The following is a 23,535-nucleotide window of genomic DNA, read 5'->3' as shown; positions in this document are numbered from 1 at the left end:
CCACTTTCAAGTCCTCTTGGCAGCCTTACTTCAGTATATTTTTGGACCATAGCTGTCATTTATAACTCTGCAGGTTTGTGAATTACAGTGCCCCTGAGCTCCTTTCTTCAACTTGCTTTCTTGTGACCTTGCCGCAACACCGCAGGATGGCTTCAGGCCCTAATCTGGTTCCGGCACGGCATGCTAAGCCTTTGGTTAATTCCTCTTCCTGGTGGGAAATGAGAGTTAAATTTGTCAGTCCAGACACCTCCAGCTAGTCTCTCATTGGTTCTCGCTATTCCTGTTCATCTTCCGCAGAAATTGCAAACTGGGCCAAACAGGAGGTTAAAGGGACTGACTCTCCAAGTCGGGAGAGTGTTAGTAAAGCGTCTGGAATGTTGCACCCGAGTACCAGGGTACGAAAACTGAGACATATTTGAACACGTCTCCCGATCACATGGTTGATCATACTCTAGGTTCCACATGCATGTTTTAGCTGAAGGAAGAATACCTTAAACCTGGGTAGTTGAAACCCGTGGAATGGGTACCATGCAATATGACTTCAAAGGGTATTCATTTGCTCACTGAACCTCTCCAATCCTATCACTGCTGCGTTTATGCCCCTGTACACATGCTTGATTCTCTTTCAGAGACATAGCAATCCATAGGTTTTAAGATACTCACTAGTCAGGTACATTCATAGGCGTTTAATATGCGGTGTTGAGTCCATTTCGTTGAGCAAGGAGTAGCTCTTGTCTATTCCATATTTGGCTTAAGGAACTTCATCTGTGCTCATTTCAATCTCTGGTTTTATGCAGCACCCCAACTCACCTTTCCCCTTAAGCAAGCATAAGTTGGTTTTCTAAATTTGAGACCCTGTTCTGTTCTGTAATTCAGTTCCTGTGTAGCCAAGTTTACATTCCATGTATTACTGATATCTTATGATGTTTCTTTTTCTGTGTGACTTATTTCAGTTAGAATCATCATACCTGAATCCACTCATTGTGCTGCTAAGGGCCTGATGACATAGACTTCATTGCTGAGTGATATTGCTTCGTAAGTAAATACCACAACTTCTTTATCCATTTTTCACTTTCTGTGATGTTGAACTTGTACTGTAAATGAGGTTCTTGTAAACATAGGCGTCCTAAACTTTGGGGTGGCTGTGTCTTTTTGATTTTAATTTCCCTAAGCTATAGGACCATAAGTGGAAGTGCTCTAGGGTCTGTTGCTTTGTTTTTTAGATGTTTCAGGAAACACCATACACTTCTCCCGAGTGTCTGTTGGCAATTTACATCCCGCCCATCAACACAACAAGGCTCCCAGTTCTCCATGGCCTTACCTGCCTTTCTGGATTTTACACTTTTTTCAGATGGCCCTTTTGACTGGGGCGAAGTCAGATTTCATTGTAGTGCAGATTTCCTTTGCAAGCTTGCTTGGTTGGCCAAAAAGGGCGTATGCGTTTTTTCCTGAATATATTCAGGAAAAAACGCATACGCCCTTTTTGGCCAAGTGCATCATTGTGGACGTTCTGCCTCTTTTCCTATGCTTTCAATGCAATTCCAGTCTACCTCCTGAAATCGGTTTCCTGCAATTCTGCCCCGCTTTCAAGTCCTCTTGGCAGCCTTACTTCAGTATATTTTTGGACGATAGCTGTCATTTATAACTCTGAAGGTTTGTGAATTACAGTGCCCCTGAGCTCCTTTCTTCAACTCGCTTTCTTTTGAGCTGGCCGCAACACTGCAGGATGGCTTCAGGCCCTAATCTGGTTCCGGCACGGCACACTGAGCCTTTGTTTATTTCCTCTTCCTGGTGGGAAATGAGAGTTAAATTTGCCCGTCCAGACACCTCCAGCTAGTCTCTCATTGGGTCTCCCTATTCCTGTTCATCTTCCGCAGAAATTGCAAACTGGGCCAAACAGGAGGTTAAAGGCACTGACTCTCCAAGATGGGAGAGTGTTAGTAAAGCGTCTGGAATGTTGCACCCGATTACCAGGGTACGAAAACTGTGACATATTTGAACACGTCTCCCGATCACACGGTTGATGATACTCTGGGTTCCACATGCATGTTTTTGCTGAAGGAAGAATCCCTTAAACCTGGAGAGTTGAGACCCGTGGAATGGGTACCATGCAATATGACTTCAAAGGGTCTTCATTTGCTCACCGAACCTCTCCAATCCTATCACTGCTGCGTTTATGCCCCTGTACACACGCTTGATTCTCTTTCGGAGACATAGCAATCCATAGGTTTTCAGATACTTACTAGTCAGGTACATTCTTAGGCGTTTAATATGGGGTGTTGAGTCTATTTCGTTGAGCAAGGAGTAGCTCTTGTCCATTCCATATTTGGCTTAAGGAAATTTATCTGTGCTCATTTCAATCCCTGGTTTTATGCAGCACCCCAACTCACCTTTCCTCTTAAGCAAGCATAAGTTGGTTTTCTAAATTTGAGACCCTGTTCTGTTTTGCAATCCAGTTCCTGTGTAGCCAAGTTTCCATTCCGTGTATTAGTGATATCTTATGATGTTTCTTTTTCTGTGTGACTTATTTCAGTTAGAATTATCATACCTGAATCCACTCATTATGCTGCTACGGGCCTGATGACATAGATTTCATTGTTGAGTGATATTGCATTCTACGTAAGTACCACAACTTCTTTATCCATTTTTCACTTTCTGCGATGTTGAACTTTTACCGTAAATGAGGTTCTTGTAAACAGAGCTGTCCCAAACTTTGGGGTGGCTGTGTATTTTTTATTTTAATTTCCCTAAGCTATAGGACCATAAGTGGAAGTGCCCTAGGCTCTGTTGCTTTGTTTTTTAGATGTTTCAGGAAACACCATACAGTTCTCCCCGAGTGGCTGTTGGCAATTTACATCCCGCCCATCAGCATAACAAGGCTCCCAGTTCTCCATGGCCTGTCCTGCCTTTCTGGATTTTACACTTTTCTCAGATGGCCCTTTTAACCAGTGGGAAGTGAGACTTCATTGTAGTGCAGATTTCCTTTGCAAGCTTGCTTGGTTGTACAAAAAGGGCGTATGCGTTTTTTCCTGAATATATTCAGGAAAAAACGCATACGCCCTTTTTGGCCAAGTGCATCATTGTCGACGTTCTGCCTCATTTCCTATGCTTTAAATGCAATTCCAGTCTACCTCCTGAAATCGGTTTCCTGCAATTCTGCCTTTCTTTCAATGCCTCTTCATAGCCTTTCCTCAATATCCTTTTTGAAAATTGTTGGCCTTTATAACTCTGCACGTTTTTGAATTGCAGTGGCCCTGAGCTCCATTTTTCAGCTCTTATTTTTGTGATCTTGCCTCATAACCGCAGGATTCCTTCAGGCCCTATTGTTCTTGTGGGACACCTTGCTGTGCCTTTGGTTAATTCTTCTTACTGATGTGAAATTAGAGTGACATGTGCCCATTGAAACCACTACATTAGTTTCTCACTGGTTCCCCCTAACCCATTCATCCTCCGCACTATCTGCAGACTGTGCGATACTGGGACTTAAAGGCATTGACTCTCCATGTGAGGTTGTTGTTAGTAAAGCGGCTGGAATGTCGATCCGGAGCCCCAGGAGAGGAACAATGAGGTGTGTTTTAGAAACCTTTCCTGATCATATGGTATACCAGTCGCTGGGTTTCCCAAGCATGGTTTAGCTGTAGGAAGATTCCCTTCAACCTGGAGTGTTGGAACCCTTGGAATGAGTAGCATGAAGTATTGCATTAAACTTTTGGCAGTTGCTCACCAAAGCTCACCAATCCTCTCAGCCCCAAGTGTCCAGCCTTATGTCTTATCCAGCTGTGGGTTTATATGTGGTCAATCCAGGTTGCATCACAGCCCCTGAGCGAATTTTGTAAGAATTTTTCTCTCTTTCATTGTTTCTGCGTTTTGTTTTTAAAATTTATTTCTATAATGGGGTTTAGCTCATCTTCACTGCTGTGTTTGTGCCGCTCTGCACACACTTGATTCCCTTATGGAGATATATCAATACATGGGTTTTAAGATTCTTATTACTCAGATATATTTCTCTGCGGTGTATAGGGTGTGTTGAGGCCAGTTCATTGAGCAAGGTGTAGATCTTGTCTAATACCTATTTGGTTTATTGAACGGTATCTGTGCTAATTTCAAACTCTGGTTTTATGCATCACCCCACCTCTCCTTTCCCCTTAAGCTGACATAAGTGTGTTTTCTAAATGTGAGACACTGGTCTGTTCTGTAATTCATTTCTTGTGCAGCCATATTTACCCTCCCTCTATAAGTGATATCTTATGATATGTTTCTTTTTCTGTTTGACTTATTTCAAGTAGTATTATCGGACCTAAATCCACTCTTTATCCTTCTACTAGCCTTATTACATTGATTTCATGGTGAAGAGATATTCCATTGTACATAAGTACCACATCTTCTTTATCCATTGTTCTCTTTCCTGGGATATTTAAGGTGTACTGAAGTTGAGGTTCTTGTAAACAGAGTAGCCCTAAACTGTGGTGTGCTTGTGTCTTGTTGATTTTTAGACTTCCCTAGATATACTCCCATGATTGGAAGTGTCCTATGCTCTGTAGCTCTGTTTTTTAGATGATTTAGGAACCACCATACACTTCTCCAGAGTGGCTCTCGGCAGTTCACACACTGCCCATCAGCGTATAAAGGCTCCCTGTTCTCCATGGCCTGTCCTGCATTTCTGGTTTTTACAATTTTTTAGGATGGCCCTTTTGACCGGTGGGAAGTGAGACTTCTTTGTTGTGCACATTTGCATTGCTTGCTTGGTTCCTTGCCCATAAGGTGCATATGCGTTTTTTCCTGGATATAATCAGGAAAAAACGCATACGCCCTTTTGGGCCAACTGCATCATTGTCGAAATTCTGCCGCTTTTCATGTGCTTTAAAGACGAGTCCAATCTATCTCTTGAAATCTGTTTCTTGCAATTCTGTCTTGCATTCAGATCCTCTTCTTTGCCTTACCTCAACATAATTTTGGACGTTAGTTTTCATTTATAACTCTGCAGGTTTGTGAATTGCAGTGACCCTGAGCTCCATTTTTTAAGTTGCTCTTTTGTGAGCTGGCCTCAAACCCGCAGGATTGCTTCAGGCCCTATTTTGGCTCCAGCGAGGTGGGCTGAGCCTTTTTTTAATTCTTATTCTTAATGGGAAATTAGAGTGATATGTGCCCGTCCAAACCCCTACAACTATTCTCTCATTGGTTCCCCCTCTTCCCGTTCATCCTCCTCACAATTTGCAAAATGTGTGAAACAGAAGTTGAAATGTGCTGATTCTCCAAGTGGGGAGATTCTAAGTAACGTGGCTGGAATGGTGAACAGGAGCACCAGGAGAGGATAAATGAGCTGCATTTTAGACACATCTCCCGATCACATGGTGTACAGTCCTCTGGGTTTTCCATGCATGTTTTAGCTGTAGGAAGATCCCTTGAACCTGCAGATTTGGGACCCATTGAATGGGCACCAGGTAGTATTACTTTAAAGGGTGTGCATTTCCTCACCCAACCTCACATTTCTCTTAGCGCGAACAGTTTCCAGCCTTATGTCTCATCCTGCTGTGGGTCTAGACGTGTTCAATCCATGTTGCATCACCGTCCCTGAGGAAAAGTTGTAAGAGGTTTTCTCTGTCTCTCTGTCGTTTATTTTTTTCAATTTATTACTATATTGGTTACAGCTGATTTTCAAAGCTCTGTTTCTTGCTGCTGTACATCCACTTGATTCACGTACAGAGAGACATCAGTAAATTCTTTTTCAGATTCTTACCAGTCGTATATATTCTTTTCCGGTGACTTGAGTGTGCTGAGTGCAGTTCTTTTAGCTACCGTGTAGGCCTTGTTGATTATCAGTTTGGTATTTGGAATGGTATCTTTGCTAATTTCAACCTCCTGGATGATGCCTCACCCCTCCCCACCTTTCCCGTTTAGCAGCCTTATGCGTGTTTTCTACATATTTGACTATGTTTTTGTTTTGTAATTTATTTCATGTGTAGCTATTTTGGATTCCACCTTTAAGTGATATCTTATGATATGTGTCTTTTTCTTTTTGAATTCTGTCACTTAGAATGATCATACGTAACTCCTCCAGAGTTGTTACAACTGGCCATATTTCATTGATTTCCAGGCTGAGTAATATTCCACTCTACATAAGTACCTCATCTCTATCCATTTTTTCCCTCCAGAGACATTTAAGTTATATCCTAGTCGAGGATCTTTTAAACAGAGAGGGGGTAAACATTGGGGTGCCTGTGTCCTCTCGATTTTTGTTTTTCCCAAGATATACGCCCATGAGTGCAAGTGCCCTATGCTCTGTAGCTCATTTTTTAGATGCTTTAGTAAACACAATATACTTCTCCAGAATGGCCGTTGGCAATATACATTTCCACTATAAGTCTCACAGGGCTCCCTCTTCTCATTGCCCTGTCCTGCATTTCTGTTGTTTACGCTTTATGAGGATGGCTCTTGTGACTGATGCGAAGTGATATCTTTTGTAGTATTGATTTCCAGTGCCCACCTGTTTGGTTGGCTAAAAAAGTGTATGCCCTTTTCTTGAATATATACAGAAAAAAACGCATACACCCTTTTTGGCCAACTGCAATGTTGGCAATGTTCAGCTCCTTTTCTTGTGCTTAATGGCGAGTCCTTTCTACCTCCTCAAATCCCTTTCCTGCCATTCTCCCTTGCTTACAAGTCCTTTTCTCTGACTTTCCTCAAGACATTTTTCAGTGATGGATATTTTCAACTCTGCAGTTTCGTGAATTTTACTGCCCCTGAGTTCCATTGTTCAACTTGTGTTTATGGGAACTGGCCACAAAGCAGCAGGATTTCCTCAAGCCCTATACTGTTTCCATGGGCAACCCTAGCCTTTGGTCAATTCGTCTTCCTGATTGGAAATTAGAGTGACATGTGCCTGTCTGAACACCTAGGACTTGTCTCTCATTGTTCCTCATCCTTCCGCTTCATCCTCTGGACAAATTCCAAACTGTACGCAACAGGATGTTGACAGTGCTGACATCTCCAAGTGGGGAGACTGTTAGTAAAGACGCTGGAGGGGTGAACCCGAGCACCAGGAGATGAGGAGATGAGATGCCTTTTCCAAACTCTTCCCGATCAGACGGTATACTATCCTCTGGGTGTGACAGACATGTTTTAGCAGTAGGAAGAGTCCCATTCATGTAAGGAGAACACCAGGGCTTTTTCAAAATCAGTGTCTCCCCGAAACCCAAACTGGGGAAGTTTTTAAGCTACGGCTACACATATGTTCATTAAGGGCCTTGGGAAGTAGGCAGAGTCCAAACTTTAGATGATTGAAGTCTTCAGGGTCAGAAGCACTCACCACCAGCTTCCCTTAGGCTACACTTTAACTGTCATTGATAGATGATGTCAATAAAAATATCTATTCTTTTTCAGATTATTTCCCCTTATAGGTTATTGCAAAATGTTGAGTGTAGTTCCCTGTGCTATACAGTAGTTCCTTGTTGATGATCTATTTTATACATAGCAGTGTGTATGTGTTCATTCCAAACTGTTAATTTATCCCTCCTCCCACCTTTCCCCTTTGGTAATAATAAATTATAAGATTTTATACTTCTCAGAAATGGGGGAGCTGAAAGAGAGGTATCATTTTCAATGGAAAAGCATTTAAAACAAGATTGAAGGTTTAACCAAGATTATTAGCTGTACATCCTTGGAAAGAAATCACTTCGTTTCTCTAATATTGACCTGACAAATAAGACAAACCCTTTCACTGAACTTGCTTATAAAAAGTGATGGAAATATCAAATGGAAGTGTTAGAAACATCTTATTTTACCCGAGCCTTATACACTGTTCTATGTTAACTACAGTTTGGCTCACACATCTGTTCATTGAGGTTACAATAGTCTCAATTTCTGTTACTGATCCTCCAGAGTGGACCCCAACAAGTGTTCCCCTGCCCAGTGTCATTGGGGCCAACAGATCGAGACTGAGTTTGGTTCACAAGCAAAGGAAACTTTATATTTTGATCAGAGAATGGAGAGGTGAGAGCATGCACTACCCCGTGGGCTGTGGGCTGGGCTGCTGTGTAGAGATCCTGTCAGAGTCATTGGGAGGGAGGGGACAGAGCTTTCAAGGGCTGGGTTGGCTGCAGCTCAGGCTCTATATCGTGGAGTCTGCACTGGGCCCCAGGAGCTGAGGTGTCGACCCAGCCATTCTGCACTAGGAAATCTGGTCTGAAGTGGCGGGTGTGGAGCCTCTGCATGCGAGACCCTAGGAGTACGTGAAATTAGACAAAGCACAAAGGATAAAAAAGTTAGACTTGACTTTATTGAACAGATTCTATTTTTATCTCCCAGGGATTTTTAATGGGCTTTGCTGGGGACAAACCCCTCCTCTGCCTTTTGTCCCGTTCCTCATTCTTGGTGTTCTGAGGGTGCAGACCCTTCTTCTGTAACTGCTGAGTGCTGAGTTGGGAGCCCTCATACCCAGGGGCGAGGGTCAGAACTTCTCCCCAGCAGCCTCCAGGTGACGTTGATTTTCCCCAGGCCCCCTGCCTCCTTGCTCGTCCACCTGAACACCAGCATTGGAAGTGTTATAGATTCTAATGACCTTTAAGGGTCCAGGAAAGAGATGTGCAGAGACGTTGTGGGGGCCGGTTTCACCCCGCCCCACATTTGTTCGGCCACCTTAGGCTGACCGTTTCTGCCAGCCTAGATGCTCTGACCAGTAGTCTGTGCTTTCTTCAATTAGGCCCCTGAATTAACGTACAAACAGCACCAGGTGTCAGAGCCCTGCCCACTCAACTCCCAGACAGTCCAGGGTCAGTGGTGATCAAGGACCATGATGGCCACTGAGTCAACAGCCTTTTGAAGTAAACAGGAGTCCAGCCGGTCTTATTGGCCACCATCATCACGGTGTCTGTAGGCTTTTCTATAGTGACAGTGTGATATACGGTTCCCCCGCCAAGATTATTAGCTCCCCTCTGGGTGCAGTAAGTCCTGCAAGCAGTAGTCTACTGTTTTGGGACACACTCTTGTTGTTTTATGAGAAAAACTCCAGGTCAAGTGATGTTCACACGAGTCGTCATGGTGCCCTGTTGCCCCCGGTTATCTCTCTGGATGTTGGAGTTGGAAGGCCTCCTCACTCGAGGTCGGTGTGCCAACGGAACGAACCCTGCAACTTCAGGGCATGGTTGGTGGTTAGGATCACCACGTGGGGTCCTTTTCCCTTAGGAGGGAGGTGGCCTTTTGGGCTGCTGATTTCCGGGTTTTTAGATACCGCCAGTATCTTGGCCAGATGTGGCAGTGGGTCAAGCCCCTTGGTGACCATAGTTTATCCTACCTGGATGGCATTCTTGCATTGTTCCATTTCAAGTGGTCCCAGTTTTTGCACTAATTCTCCAATGGCGATTCACCTTTCACCGGGAATGTAAAGGTCAAAGGGTTTAGCTAAATTAGGGAGTTCCAGGGCAAGGGTCTGAATTGACTGCTCTTTCCATTCTTGAAAGGCCACTTCTGGATTCTATTCAAAAGGATCATCATCTTTTCCTTTCAGTGTTTCATATAGAGGCCCAGCTAGTAGACTGTAGTTAGGGATCCAGAAGCAGCAAACCCTGGCCTCCCCAGGAACCCCTAAGCTGTCTTCTAGTTTTAGAAAGGGGTAAGGCTGAAAATGGTTTCTTCCCTTTCCTGGGATGGGCTTCTCTGACCTTCTGTGAGAATGAAGCCCAGGCAGGTCACCGCAGTCTGTGATATTTGAGCTTCTTTTTGGACGACTTCTATCCTTTATTGGCTTGGTAGTTCAGAGGCCTCCTTAGTAGGGCTGGCGATCAGAATGTCATCTGCGTATTGAAGGAGGGTTTCCTTTTCCAGAGGTAGAACTTTTAGGTCTTTACCTAAGCTTTCCCCAAAGACGGTGTGGGAATTTTTGCACCCTTGGGGCAAGACGGCCCGGAAGTATTGTTTTAGTTGTATGTGGAGTCCTGCCACTCACAAGCCAAAATTTCTTGTGACTCTGGGACTAATGGAATACAAAAGAAGGCATCATTGAAGACTAATACAGAATACCATGTCCTGGTGGTTGGTAGAATGACCAGCAGGGTGTAGGAATTAGGAGCAGCTGGAGGTATATCCTCGGTGGCTTCACTGACTGTCCTGACATTCTTTACCAGGTCCCCAGCAGCCCATGGGGCTCTCGTGGTCAGACCAATCCCCGGATACAGAGCTACCCTTGCAGGTACCGTGGCAGGGCTGGGCACACAGGAACCATGCACATAGCCCTCATTGCAGAGCACCCCCAGCTCACCTGTCACTCAGAGCTGACACAGAGCACCTCAGAGCAGGACTTGAACTAACAAACAGCAGCTGCGACAGGTCTGTGACCCTGGTCATCACTCTGTACGGCCTCCCTCCACCTGGTCTTCCAGAGACTTCCACTGCACCCGGGGCACCAGGCCTCTGTCTCCAACCACCACCCACCCCTCCCCTCCCTGACTCCTGGGTTCCTCTCATTAGGAGAGGGTTTTCTTGAAGTTGTCTCCCACTCATGGGCCAGATAAAATGATTAGAAAACAAGCCAAAGCTGCAGCCCCTTGTCTATCTTGACTCTCAGGAGCCCACACCTGTTCCTTGGACCTGGCCGGTTCAGCAAGTTCCATTTTCTGCAACTGTGAGCCCCTGAGGGGTGATGATTGGCTGAGCTGGGCAGCCTTACCGTGCCGGCCAGCCCTCCCCAGGTGTGCCTGGGTTGAGATCAATATAAATACCACTCCAGGCAGCAAGAGCCCCTGCAGCCGTGCCTGACGCCATTTTCTCTGCCCTGTCAGCAGTCTCGGGGCTGGGCTGGTGGGAGGGAGTGAGAGGCCACAGCTTTGTGGGTGGCCCAGTGTGAGTGGGGCTCTGTTGGACTTTCTGCAGCAGTTGCCAGGCTGCCACCTGCTAAGGAAGAGGATGTGTCACCCATACCTGCTGCTGGAATTTCTCCCTGGGCAGAGGTGAGGAAGGAAAAAAGCAGTGGGGGCAGGGACAGGACGGGTATCTCAGGCAGGGAAATGGAAATCTTCCAGAAGAGCACCCAGGGCCAGTACCATCCTGGCTGGCCTGCAGGCACCAAGTCGGCTGGCATGCTGTCACTCGTGTGGCTCCATGGCCCTTCCTCTAGGCTTTCAAGTCCTTGTACATATTCAGGTGTTTTACCTGGGAAGGTTGGGAACAGTTCAGCAGCAGCTGGCCTGGGGCTCATCTCACGTTTACTCACAGATGCCTCGGCACAGTCCCCCAGGCTTGTAATGAGGACACTCCTTGCGGGGGGGCTGCTGGCTGCATGCGAGATGATTCCCCACCTCTGACCAACTTCAGAATTGTCTACCACTGAAGCAAGTGCCCTGATAGGGTTTTCATCTGTATAACTGGTGGGTTCTGTTTTGTTTTTTCTTTTTTGTTTCAAGGTAGGTTTTATTCCTCTTTTTTGTACTTATGGATGTAAGCATGGAAATAATTCATTCATATAAATACATGTATGTGAAGGGAATAACTTTTTTCCGTTTTTTAAAAAATTTTATTTTTCATTTTATTTTATTTATTTTTATACAGCAGGTTCTTATTGGTTATCTATTTTATACATATAAATGTATACATGTCAATCCCAATCTCCCAACTCCTCCCACCGCCACCCCCCCCATGGTTTTCCCCTCTTTGTGTCCATACATTTGTTCTCTACATCTGTGTCTCTATTTCTGCCCTTCAAACTGGTTCATCTGTACCATTTTTCTAGGTTCCACATATATGCGTTAATATACAATATTTGTTTTTCTCTCTCTGACTTACTCCACTCTGTATGACAGTCTCTAGATCCATCGACGTCTCTACAAATGACACAATTTCATTCCTTTTTATGGCTAATAGTCCATTTTATATATGTACCACATCTTTATCCATTCGTCTGTCTGTGGGCATTTAGGTTGCTTCCATTACCTGGCTATTGTAAATAGTGCTGCAATGAACATTGTGGTGAATGTGTCTTTTTGATTTATGGTTTTCTCTGGGTATATGCCCAGTAGTGGGTTGCTGGATCATATGGTAATTCTATTTTTAGTTTTTTAAGGAACCTCCATACTGTTCTCCATAGTGACTATCAATTTACATTCCCACCAATCGTGGAAGAGGGTTCCTTTTCTCCACACCCTCTCCAGCATTTGTTGTTTGTAGATTTTCTGATGATGCCCATTCTAACAGGTGTGAGGTGATACCTCATTGTAGTTTTGATTTGCATTTCTCTAATAATTAGTGATGTAGAGCAGCTTTTCATGTGCCCCTTGGCCATCTCTACATCTTTTTGGAAGAAATGTCTATTTAGATCTTCTGCCCATTTTTGTATTGGGTTGTTTGTTTTTTTAATATTGAGCTGCATCAGCTGTTTATATATATTGGAGATTAATCCTTTGTCCATTGATTCAGTTGCAAATATATTCTCCCATTCTGAGGGTTGTCTTTTTGTGTTTGTAGTTTCCATTGCTTTGCAAAAGCTTTTACGTTTCATTAGGTCCCATTTGTTTAGTTTTCTTTTTTATGTCATTACTCTAGGAGGTGGATCAAAAAAGATCTTGCTGTGATTTATGTTAGAGTATTCTTCCTATGTTTTCCTCTAAGAGTTTTATACTGTCCAGTCTTACATTAAGGTCTCTAATCCATTTTGAATTTATTTTTGTGTATGGTGTTAGGGGGTGTTCTAATTTCATTCTTTTACATGTAGCTGTCCATTTTTCCCAGCACCACTGATTGAAGACACTGTCTTTTCTCCATTGTATAGTCTTGCCTACTTTGTCATAGATTAGTTGACCATAGGTGTGTAGGTTTATCTCTGGGCTTCTTTCTTTTTTATTTTCCTTTTACACCTTTATTGGAGTATAATTGCTTTACAATGGAGTGTTAGTTTCTGCTGTATAACAAAGTGAGTCAATTATACATATACATATATCACCATATCCCCTCCCTCTTACATCTCCCTCCCACCCTCCACATCCCACCCCTTTAGGTGGTCGCAAAGCACCGAGCTGATCTCCCTGTGCTATGTGGCTGCTTCCCAGTAGCTATCGATGTTACATTTGGTAATGTATATATGTCCATGGCACTCTCTCACTTCGTCCCAGCTTACCCTTCCCCCTCCCCGTGTCCTCAAGTCCTTTCTCTATGTCTGTGTCCTTAATCCTGTCCTGCCCCTAGGTTCTTCATAAACTTTTTTCTTTAGATTCCATATATCTCTGTTAGTACACGGTATTTATTTTTCTCTTTCTGACTTACTTCACTGTGTAGGACAGACTCTAAGTCCATCCCCCTCACTACAAATAACTCAGTTTTGTTTCTTTTTATGGCTGAGTAATATTCCATTTATATATGTGCCAGATATTCTTTATCCATTTATCTGTCGATGGACACTTAGGTTGCTTCCATGTCCTGGCTATTGTAAGTAGAACTGCAATGAACATTGTTGTATATAACTCTTTTTGAATTATGGTTTTCTCAGGGCAAATGCCCAGTAGTTGGATTGCTGGGTCGTATGGTACTTCTATTTTTAGTTTTTTCAGGAACCTCTATACTGTTATCCCTAGTGGGTATAGCAATTTACATTCCCAGCAACAGTGCAAGAACGTTCCCTTTTCTCCAGTAAATGCCTCTCCAGCATTTATTGTTTGTAGATTTTTTGATGATTGCCATTCTGACTGCTGGGAGTTGATACCTCACTGTAGTTTTGATTTGCATTTCTCTAATGATTAGTGATGTTCAGCATCCTTTCACGTGTTTATTGGCAATCTGTATATCTCCTTTGGAGAAATGTCTATTTAGGTCTTCTGCCCATTTTTGGATTGTGTTGTTTGTTTTTGTGATATTGAGCTACACGAGCTGCTTGTAAATTTTGGAGATTAATCTTTTGTCATTTGCTTCATTTGAAAACATTTTCTCCCATTCTGAGGGTTGTATTTTCGTCTTGTTTATGTTTTCCTTTGCTGCGCAAAAGCTTTGAAGTTTCATTAGGTCCCATTTGTTTATTTTTGTTTTTATTTCCACTTCTCTAGGAGGTGGGTCAAAAAGGATCTTGCTGTGATTTATGTCATAGAGTGTTCTGCCTATGTTTTCCTCTAATAATTTTATAGTGTCTGGTCTAACATTTAGATCTCTAATTCATTTTGAGTTTATTTTTGTGTATGGTGTTATGGAGTGTTCTAATTTCATTCTTTCACGTGTAGTTGTCCAGTTTTCCCAGCACCACTTACTGAAGAGACTGTCTTTTCTTCATTGTATATCTTTGCCTCCTTTGTCATAGATGAGTTAGCCATAGGTACGTAGGTTTATCTCTGGGCTTTCTATCTTGTTCAATTGATCTATATTTCTGTTTTTGTGCCAGTACCATATAGTCTTGATTAATGTAGCTTTGTAGTATAGTCTGAAGTTAGGAAGTCTGATTCCTCCAGCTCTTTTAATTTCCCTCAAGACTGCTTTGGCTATTCGGGGTCTTTTGTGTCTCCATACAAATTTTAAGATTTTTTTGTTCTAGTTCTGTAGAAAATGCCAGTGGTATTTGATAGGGATTGCATTGAATCTGTAGCTTGCTTTGGGTACTATAGTCATTTTCACAATATTGATTCTTCTAATCCAAGAACATGGTTTATACCTCCATATGTTTATATCATCTTTGATTTCTTTCAGCAGTGTCTTATAGTTTTCTGAGTACAGGTCTTTTACCTCCTTATGTAGGGTCATTCCTCCGTATTTTATTCTTTTTGTTGCAATGGTGAATGAGATTGTTTCCTTAATTTCTCTTTCTGATCTTTCATTGTTAGTGTATAGGAATGCAAGAGATTTCTGTGCATTAATTTTGTATCCTGCAACTTTACCAAATTCATTGATTAGCTCTGGTAGTTTTCTGGTGGCATCTTTAGGATTCACTATGTGTAGTATCGTGTCATTTGCAAACAGTGACAATTTTACTTCTTCTTTTCCAATTTGTATTCCTTTTATTTCTTTTTCTTCTCTGATTACTGTGTCTAGGACTTCCAAAAACTATGTTGAGTAATAGTGGTGAGAGTGGACATCCTTGTCTTGTTCCTGATCTTAGAGGAAATGCTTTTAGTTTTTCACTATTGAGAATGATGTTTGCTGTGGGTTTGTCATATACTGCCTTTATTATGTTGAGGTAGATTCCCTCTATGCCCACTTTTTGGAGACTTTTAATCATAAATTGGTGTTGAATTTTGTCAAAAGCTTTTCCTGCATCTATTGGGATGATCATATTTTTATTCTACAATTTGTTAATATGGTGTATCACATTGATTGATTTGTGTATATTGAAGAATTCTTGCATCCCTGGGATAAACCCCACCTGATCATGGTGCATGATCCTTTTAATGTGTTGTTTAATTCTGTTTCCTAGTATTTTGTTGAGGATTTTTACATCTATATTAATCAGTGATATTGGTCTTTAATTTTCTTTTTCTGTAGTATCTTTGTCTGGTTTTGGTATCAGGGTGATTGTGGCCTCATATAATGAGTTTGGGAGTGTTCCTTCCCCTGAAAAGTTCTGAAGAGTTTGAGAAGATTGGGTGTTAGCTCTTGTCTAAATGTTTGATAGAATTCACTTCTGATGCCATCTCGTTCTGGACTTTTGTTTGTTGGAAGATTTTTAATCACACTTTCAATTTCATTACTTGTGATTGGTCTGTTCATATTTTCTATTTCTTCCCGGTTCAGTCTTGGAAGGTTATACCTTTCTAAGAATTTGTCCATTTCTTCCAGGTTGTCCATTTTATTGGCATAGAGTTGCTTGTAGAGGTCTCTTAGGATGCTTTGTATTTCTGTGGTGTCTGTTACAACTTCTCCTGTTTCATTTCTAATTTTATTGATTTGAGTCCTCTCCCTCTTTTACTTGAGTCTGGCTAAAGGTTTATCATTTTTGTTTATCTTCTCAAAGAACCAGCTTTTAGTTTTATTGATCTTTGCTATTGTTTTTATTTCATTTATTTCTGCTCTGATCTTTATGATTTCTTTCCTTCTATTAACTTTGGGTTTTGTTCTTCATTCTCTAGTTCCTTTAGGTGTAGGGTTAGATTGTTTATTTGAGATTTTTCTGGTTTCTTGAGGTAGGCTTTTATTGCTATAAACTTCCCTCTTAGAACTGTTTTTGCTGCATCCCATAGGTTTTGGATCATCGTGTTTTTGTTGTCATTTGTCTCTAGGTATTTTTTGATTTCCTCTTTGATTTCCTCAGTGATCTCTTGGTTATTTAGAAATGTATTGTTTAGCCTCCATGTGTTTGTTTTTTACGTTACTTTCCCTGTAATTGATTTCTAATCTCATAGCATTGTGGTCGGAACAGCTGCTTGATATGATTTCAGTTTTCTTAAATTTACTGAGGCTTTATTTGTGACCCAAGATGTGATCTATCCCGGAGAATGTTCCGTGTGCCATTGAGAAGAACTTGTAGTCTGCTGTTTTTGGATGGAATGTCCTATAAATATCCATTAAATCTATCTGGTCTATTGTGTCATTTAAAGCTTGTGTTTCCTTATTAATTTTCTGTCTGGATGATCTCCATTGGTGTAAGTGAGGTGTTAAAGTCCCTTGCTATTATTGTGTTACTGTTGATTTCCTCTTTTATAGCTGTTAGCAGTTGCCTTATGTATTGAGGTGTTCCTGTGTTGGGTACATATATATTTATAATTGTTATATCTTGGATTGATCCCTTGATCATTATGTAGTGTCCTTCCTTGTCTCTTGTAACATTCTTTATTTTAAAATCTATTTTATCTGATATGAGTATTGCTACTCCAGCTTTCTTTTGATTTTCATTTGCATGGAATATATTTTTCCATCCTCTCACTTTCAGTCTGTATGTGTCCCTAGGTCTGAAATGGGTCTCTTGTAGACAGCATATATATGGATCTTGTTTTTGTATCCATTCAGTGAGCCTGTGTCATTTGGTTGGAGCATTTAATCCATTCACGTTTAAGGTAATTATCAATATGTATGTTCCTATTATTATTTTCTTAATTGTTATGGGTTTGTCTTAGTGGGTCCTTTTCTTCTCTTGTGTTTCCCACTTAGAGAAGTTCCTTTAGCATTTGTTGTAGAGCTGGTTTCGTGGTGCTGAATTCTCTTAGCTTTTGCTTGTCTGTAAAGCTTTTGATTTCTCCATCAAATCTGAATGAGATACTTGCTGGGTGGAGTACTCTTGGTGGTAGGTTCTTCCCTTTCATCACGTTAAATTTATCATGCCACTCCCTTCTGGCTTGTAGATTTTCTGCTGAGAAATCAGCTGTTAACCTTATGGGAATTCCGTTGTATGTTGTCATTTTTCCCTTGTTGCTTTCAATAATTTTTCTTTGTCTTTAATTTTTTCAATTTGATTACTGTGTGTCTCGGCATTTTTCTCCTTTGGTTTATCCTGCCTGGGACTCTCTGCGCTTCGTGGACTTCGGTGGCTATTTCTTTTCCCATGCTAGGGAAGTTTTCAACTATAATCTCTTCAGATATTTTCTCGAGTCCTTTCTCTCTCTGTTCTCCATCTGGGACCCCTATAATGCGAATGTTGTTGCATTTAATGTTGTCCCAGAAGTCTCTTAGGTTGTCTTCATTTATTTTCATTCTTTTTCTTTATTTTGTTCCATGGCAGTGATTTCCACCTTTCTGTCTTCCAGGTCACTTATCCGTTCTTCTGTCACAGTTATTCTGCTACTGATTCCTTCTAGTGTATTTTTCATTTCAGTTATTGTATTGTTCATCTCTGTTTGTTTGTTCTTTAATTCTTCTAGGTGTTTGTTCCTTAATTCTTCTAGGTCTTTGTTAAGCATTTCTTGCATCTTCTCGATCTTTGCCTCCATTATTTTTCTAAGGTTTTGGATCATCTTCACTATCATTATTCTGAATTCTTTTACTGGAAGGTTACCTATCCCCACTTCATTTCGTTGTTTTTCTGAGGATTTATCTTGTTCCTTGATCTGGTATAAAGTCCTCTGCCTTTTCATTTTCTCTATCTTTCTGTGAATGTGGTTTTCCTTCCACAGGCTGCAGAATTGTAGTTCTTCTTGCTTCTGCTGTCTGCTCTCCAGTGATTGAGTCTATCTGAGAGGCTTGTGCAAGCTTCCTTATGCGAGGGACTGGTGGTGGGTAGAGCTGGGTGTTGTTCTGGTGGGCAGAGCTTTAATCTGCTTGTCTGTGGATTAAATAAAAGTTTAATAAAAAGTTTAATCCACTTGTCTGCTAATGCATGGGGCTGGGTTCCCTCCCTGTTGGTTGTTTGGACTGAGGCGACCCAGCACTGGAGCCTACCTTGCTCTTGGTGGGGCTAATGGTGGACTCTGGGAGAGTTCACGCCAAGGAGTATTTCCCAGAACTTCTGCTGTCAGTGTCGTTGTCCCCATGGTGAGCTGCAGCCACACCCCACCTCTGCAGGAGACCCTCTAAAACTAGCAGCTAGGTATGATCATTCACCTACGGGGTGACTGCTCCTTCCCTTGGGTCCTGATGTGCACACTACTTTGTGTGTGTCCTCCAAGAGTGGAGTCTCTGTTGAGACTCTGAGTCTCTGAATGCAGTTGAGACTCTGAGTGGAGTCGCACAGACTCTGGGTCCTGTGAAGCTTCGATGTTTTGTGGTTCTAGAAATCCTATAGGAGACAGTCCACAGCAGGTGAAGCTAATGCTGTCATAGAGGTGGTGAAACCAAAGATCTGCAGTTCCGACTAGAGGTGCTGATGTACAAACAGGACAAAATCATCTCATGTGAATGTAGTTCAGGCACGTTTAAAATGAATGCAGTCATGTTAATGCCTAACATCTTCTATCTTGTGCCTCTCCTCAAGGACCCCCTCCTCAGTTCCTGAGGCTCCTGTAAGTCATGTACAGGGGAATGGAGAGTGGGCTCTGTCCAGTCTGAGCCCTGAGTTACCCTGTGTGTATCTTAGGATACTTTGTATTTCTGTGGTGGCTCTTGTAACATCATCTCTTTCAGTTCTGATTTATTTGGCCCCTCTCTTTAAAAAAAATACTACTGTTGTCTTTTATTCTTTACAGAAGTTTAATAAGTGTTTGATCTACTACCCTTACTCTATGTATACTTTTTGCCGTGAGATTTTTACTTTTGTTTGTTTTCTTGTTACTGTCAATAATTAGTGAGAATTCTTTTAAGCTACCTTCAACATTGCTTATAAAGCTGCTTTATTAGTGATGACAGAGCTTTAATGGAAGTCGTGTTCTGGTTGTAAATTAGAATGCAATGTGCCAGCAAAAAGCCCCTTAAGTGTATGTCTCATTACTTCTCGTTCTTTTTTTCCCCTTTTTTTCTCTCTTTTTTTTCTTGTTCTTTTTTTAATGTTTATTTTTTATCAGAGCAAATTTGATTAAAATGTTTTGTTTGTTCTAGGTGTGTAAGATGTTGTTCTTTTACACATATACATGTATCTATACTTCTTCAGATCGTTTTCTCATGTAGCTTGTGACACAATGTTGAGTAGTCTTCTCTTGGTATTCCATAGGTCTTTGGTGATTATATATTTCACATGTGTTTCTATATCTATGTTAACCCCAATATCCTAATGTATCCAGTCCTCACACCTTTCCATTTGGTGAACCATAACTTTGTTTAATGAATCTGTGATTGCCTTTCTCTGTGGAAATATCTTCATTGGTATCAATTTTTAGCTAACACCTATAAGTGATATTATAGGATATGTGTCTTTTGCTGTCTGACTTAGTACAATTTGCCTGATTACCTCTAGAATCATCTACGGTGCTGCAAATGGCATTGTTTCATTTTTTTCCCTAGATAATATTCCATCTGTACATGTACCAGTTCTTCTTTGTCCACTCACCTGTTGATGGACTTTTTGGTTGCCTCCATGTCTTGGCTATTGTAATACTGCTGCACTGCACATTTGCCTGCCTGTGTCTTTACAATTCTGTCTTCTTATGTTATAGGCCCAGGAGTGGGCATCCTGTATCATATGGTATCTCGGGGTTTACCGTTTAAATGCACCACGATTCTGTGCTCATTATTGGCTCTTTCCAGGTTACATCCCACTTAAAGTTGAGGGTATGCATTTCTCCACAACACCTTCAGCATTTATTTATTTATTTATTTTTAATATCTTTATTGAAGTATAATTGCTTTACAATGGTGTGCTAGCTTGTGCTTTACAACAAAATGAATCAGTTATACATATACATATGTTCCCATATCACTTCCCTCTTGCGTCTCCCTCCCTCCCACCCTCCCTCCCCTCCAGGCGGTCACAAAGCACCGAGCTGATCTCCCTGTGCCATGCTGCTGCTTCCCACTAGCTATCTACCTTACGTTTGGTAGTGTATATATGTCCATGCCTCTCTCTCCCTTTGTCACAGCTTACCCTTCCCCCTCCCCATATCCTCAAGTCCATTCTCTAGTAGATCTCTGTCTTTATTCCTGTTTTACCCCTAGGTTCTTCATGACATTTTTTTCCCTTAAATTCCAGGTATATGTGTTAGCATACGGTATTTGTCTCTCTCTTTCTGACTTACTTCACTGTGTATGACAGACTCTAGGTCTATCCACCTCATTACAAATAGCTCAATTTCGTTTCTTTTTATGGCTTCAGCATTTATTGTTTGTAGTTTTCTTGCTGATGGATATTCTGACTGGTGTGAGCTGATACCTCTTTGTGGTTGAATTTGCATATGACTCATAATCCTTTGAAATTGAGCTTTAAGTCATGTCCTTTTTATTTTTCAAACTGTGATTACAGCTTAGCTCTTCAAAGTGTTTTCTAAAGTATGTGTTACATTTTGAAATTTATTGGCCATTACCTCCCTCAAAACATTTTGAGGGCAGGTTTCATTTACAGCCCTGCAGTACTTGTTCACATGAAGTGACCATTAGCACAGGCTTTAAAGCTGCTTTTGCAGGTAACGGCCAGATTGCGGCAGCCTTTCTTTGTTCCCCATGCTGGTACTAGGGAAACAGAGCTTCCGGCCGGTGGTCTTCCTCGGTTATAAATTAGAGTGGAATGTGCCCGGATAAACCCCCAAAGGCTGATGTCTCCTTACTTTTGTTTGTTTTTTAAATTTAATTTATATTTTTATCGGAATAATATTCCATTTTGTATATGGACCACTTCTTGGTGCATTGCTCTGTTGAGGGACATTTTCGTTGCTTCCAAGTGTTGGCTATATTAAATATTGCTGGAGTGCAAGATTGCCAGCTTGTGACTTTTTGATTCTCATTTTCTCAGGTGATAGTCCCAGCAGTGGGTATGACTGATTGACTAGTAGCTCAATGTTTACCTTTTCAAAGCACCTCCATTGTGTTTTCATTAGTGGCTCTTACCATGTCTCCCTTAGAGCCGAGGGTACGAACTTCTCCACAATCCCTTCAGCATTTATAGTTTGCAGCATTTTTGCTAATGGCCAATCTGACTGTTGTGACCTGATAGGTTTTTGTAATTTGGGTTTGCATGACTTTAAAAATTCCTAAAATTCATCATTTTCCACGCCTTTTTCCTTTCTGTTAAAAATCAAGTGTGAGTACAATCTATCTCTTGAAGCTGTCTTCTTGGAAGGTTGCCCTCTTTTGAATTTTTGGTGGATATTCGACCCCAGGATTTTTTTGGAGGGCAGATGTCATTACAGAACTGCAAGTTTGGTGAATATTTAGTGACCATTAGCACTGGGTTTAAAGCTGCTGTAGTGGGAAACGGCCACAAGGAGGCAGCATTTGTCCTTTCCCAAATCTGGGTACTAGGGCAGCAGAGCCTTTCTGGAAGTCGTGGTCCTAGGTTTTAAGTTAGAATGGAATGTGCCAGGAGGAACGCCCATAAGTTTATGTCTCATTACATCTTGGTTTTTAAAATTTATTTAATCGGGGTAATGATTAGATATTGTTTGTCCAGATGTACACAATCTAGTTCATTTGTACAATATATATGTCTATTCATGTTCAGATCCTCTTCCCATGTAAAATATTACAGTGTTCCATAGACCTCCCTTGCTATATGGTCCGTCTTTTTGATATATGTTTATTATATGTATTTGTATACGTATGGTAACGTTAATCTTAATTTATCCATTCTGCCCACCTTTCCTTTTAGATAAGCATACTTAATTTCTAAGTCTGTGAGTGTCTTTCTCTGTGGAAATATGTTCATTTGTGTTAGTTATTAGATAACGCCTATAAGTGATATCATAGGATATAGGTCTTTTGCTTTCTGACTTACCTCATATTCTGTGATTATCTCCAAGCTCATCTATGGCACCTCAAATAGCAGTGTTTCATTGTTTTCCATGGCTAATATTCTATTGTGAACGTGGACCACTTCTTCTTCATCCATACATCTGTTGATGGACATTTTGGTGGCTTCACTGTCTTGGCTATTGTGAATAAGGCTGCAGTGCAGCTTTTGCAGCCCGCGTCTTCTCGATTCTGGTCTTCTCAGGTGAGAGGCCCAGTGGTGTGACTGCTGCATCGAATGGTACCTCAACTTTTACTTTTAATCGTAGCTCCTTTCTGTTCTCATTATTGGCTCTTACCACGTTACATCTCACCAGCAGCTAGAGGGTACACAGTTCTCTAAAACCCCTTCAGAATTTATTGTTTGTAGACCTTTTGCTGATGGTCAGTCGACTGGTGTGAGTTGAAACCTTTTTGTACATTAGATTTGCATGAGTCTAATAATTCCTGAGGTTGAGCTTTCACCCATTTTCCTTTTTTTAAACAAGAGAGTGAGTCAAACTTACCTCTTCATACTATCGTCTTGAAAAATTTGCCAGTTTTGAATTTTATTGTCCATTCCCTACCTCAGCACAGTTGTTTAGGGCAGGTGTCCTTTGCAGCCCTGAGTCCTTGTGAATGTTAAGAGAACATTAGCTGTGGGCTTAACGCCGCTCTTGCGGAAAACGGCCACAAGGCAGCAGAATTTCTACATTTCCAACTCTGGGTTTTTGGGCAGCAGAGCCTTCCTGGAAATCGTGTTAGTAGGCTGCAAATTAGAGTGGAATGTGCCAGAGCACATCCCCAAGAGCTTATATCTCCTTACTTCTTGTTTGTTTTATAAATTTAATTTTTATTAATTATCAGAGCAAACTTGATAAAAATATTTTGTTTCTCCTAGGTGTACAGAATCTCGTTCATTATATCAATGTATCTGTCATTTATCTTTGCATTCTTTACCATGTAGGTTATTACAGAGTGTTGCCTAGACCTCTCTTGGTATTCCATAGGTATTTTGTGATTATATATTTCATATGTATTAGTACATGTCTGTTAACCCTCATATCCTAATTCACACATTCCTTACACTTTTCCATTGGTTAAACATAATTTTTTTTCTTAATCCATGCTTTTCCTTCTCTTGGAAATAAGTTCATGAGTATCAACTTTTAGGTAACACCTAGAAGTGATGTCATAGGATATCTGTCTTTCACTTTCTTTCTTTAATTTGAGTGATTATCTCTAGGTCCTTATATGGTGGTGCAAACGGCACTGTTTCATTGTTTTCCATGGCTTATATTCCATTGTTTACATGGACCACTTCCTCTTTGTGCATTTTTCTGTTGATGGACATTTTGG

General features: G+C 41.3%; 1 long non-coding RNA gene across 1 annotated transcript in view; it reads left to right on the top strand.

Moving 5' to 3' along the window:
• LOC307181197 overlaps positions 1–23,535 on the top strand; it is a 35,328-nt gene that overhangs the window by 6,936 nt on the left and 4,857 nt on the right. Inside the window, exons 3-4 of the long non-coding RNA XR_013826094.1 lie at positions 954–1,035; positions 2,534–2,619. This is a non-coding gene — a long non-coding RNA (uncharacterized lncRNA). The remainder of the gene's footprint in view (positions 1–953; positions 1,036–2,533; positions 2,620–23,535) is intronic.

This window comes from Stenella coeruleoalba (genome assembly GCF_951394435.1).
Source record: "Stenella coeruleoalba genome assembly, contig: scaffold_138, whole genome shotgun sequence".
Lineage (NCBI taxonomy): Eukaryota > Metazoa > Chordata > Mammalia > Artiodactyla > Delphinidae > Stenella > Stenella coeruleoalba.
This window is presented reverse-complemented; position numbering and strand designations above follow the sequence as displayed.